We start from the raw sequence: 2,370 nt of genomic DNA on the forward strand, positions 1-2,370 counted from the left end.
GGGGGGGGGGGGGGGGGGGGTCGAACTTCTAGTTAACAAAAAAGAGGTAAACGGATCCAAATTTTGAATCCTAGACTTTAAAGCGGCTGCGAGAAGCGCAACACGATTTGCTACGAGGTACTGTAGAATGGACAGTGTAATGTGCTTTGCTCACATTCTGTCTAAACAATGTCCTAACTCGTTGTTTTAGCAAATCTTGAAAAATAATCCAACACCGCTTCAAATGAGAATAGACCTCAGTTGTTTACCGATTGGCCCGTGATAGAGCAGGACAGTGTGCAGGCAAGCACTTCTTCAGGTCAACAAGCTGGGAAAGAAGTAACCGGGCTTTGCCTTGTCCCTGTTGTTTTGTGTTGTAGCTGCGGTTTTGCTTTGTCACCGAGTATGATTAACTTATTTTTAACTTTGGGTTATGTTCAAACTTAGATACACTACATAGATTTGTCGTTGTTTGAGAGGCGCTCTTCATAAGCCAAAGTTGATGCAAAGCACAAAATACATAAAGCTTCATATGGTAATTCTAGTCGGCTTAGTATTTTTATAATTACTATTGAAACTAAAGTCAGGCAGCTTATCGGGGAAGTAACGATCCATAATACCGTTACCACGACGAAAGTGCAACCTTCCCAGAAAACTTAAACGCGTCAATAGTTGTTACAAGCATATATATATATATCATGTATAATAATAAGGGCGCCGATGAAGAGCATCAGCTCCTGCGTGCGCGTTCAAAATTAATAGAACATGTACAGTGCCCGCCAAATCATTAAGACCCCCGATTTGGCGGGACACTTCTGACAATATCTCGGCTTCTAGCCTGAGTTGGGAGCTGCTACTTTGATATGTTCTCTCTATTAGGCTTCCAAAGGTGCCACTTGTGTTAACAACTTAGATTTCAATGTATCTGACAGGGCTGGTATACAAATTCAAGGTTTGGGCGCCAGCGTCAAATTATCAAGACCATGTCCTTTTTATGACGTAAATAGCACTTTTATGAACAGACCATACAAACTTATATAATAAAGTTAGTACTTAGTCAGTCCACCTTTCTTCTTTCTTCTTGATCACCGCTAGACAGCGGCGAGACATGGACTCTATCAGCTTCAGCAAGTAGTCTAGCAGAACTTAATCCCATGCAGCCATGATTGCTGCCTCCAGAACGTGAGCTGTCCTGCAAATATGACCGAAGAAACCGAGAATGGCTTCTTTTGGGAGAGGAACTACCAATGCGTCCGAGACTACTGTGCTTGGATAGCGATCTGTAAGCCACGTCTTCATCATGTTGATCTTTGATTGGTATGTCCTCTTGGTGCTCGCGTTGGTTCGCTTGCCTGAAATGACTGCGCCACAGCAGCAGCGTCGTCCGATCCACCGCTTTCTCTTTCGTTCTCGCACTGCATCTTCTTTGAAAGGTCGCTGGTGATCCGTGATAGATCTTGTATCACAGTTGCCGTAAATCTGGCCATTAAGTTCGCACCATACTAAATCTAAGACTATTCGAGTAGATTGAAACTCATTTCAGTCAACTATGATAACTTCTTATCACACTGCCGCATGAAAATGTCATTGAGATATCACAGTTGCAGCAGATGTTACCATTGCAACTAGATACATAAACTTCGAAGTATTTTTATAGCATCTACATTTTAAGCAACGCAAGAAGAGATGTCACCGTATGCTTCGATTGCCATGAATACTGTCGATAGAATTGCGAAACACAAGTACTCGAGAGTGAGAAAAGATGAGCGATTCCCACGAAATTATCGTGCTGTTTGCAGCTCATGTCCTGCATGGAACCCAGCCAAAAGCGCGTGGCTACCAAGGCAGCGCGCGTGACCACGTCATTAGGGAGGGTTTTGTGCATTTCAATGCTTGCATGTGCGTGATCACTGCTAAGCGCAGTGTTCGTTGGTAAGCCATGGTGATTACTATTTTAATATTATAATAGGGGTTATCACGGTTAGGAGGTAGGTTTCAGCAGCCAATCAAATCTACCTGCCCCGTTCAACTCGAACCTTCCTCCCAAACCAGCTAAGAATGAAGGTTTGATATGATTGGTAAAAAGAAAGCGCCAAAGGTTTGTTGTGATTGGCCGCAACGAAAGCTTAACATTATCACAAAAGTACTACATGCAAACGGTGGCGATGATGTTTCAGCGCAAGGAATACGCGATGCTAACTACTACCACCGTGAATTGGGTGCTGCCTACCTATATGCAGTCATCATAGCTGCCAGCACCTCCAAACAACTGTTTAGGAAAAGGTGGCGACGTATCTAGTCCCCCACGGCGTCTGTATGCCCGAACCAAGGACTGCTATACCCGTGTTGAATAGTGTTGAAATGTATTAATGCTCCAGGCTGCGGTAGCTG

The sequence above is a fragment of the Phytophthora parasitica genome (genome assembly GCF_000247585.1).
Source record: "Phytophthora parasitica INRA-310 unplaced genomic scaffold supercont2.48, whole genome shotgun sequence".
Lineage (NCBI taxonomy): Eukaryota > Oomycota > Peronosporomycetes > Peronosporales > Peronosporaceae > Phytophthora > Phytophthora nicotianae.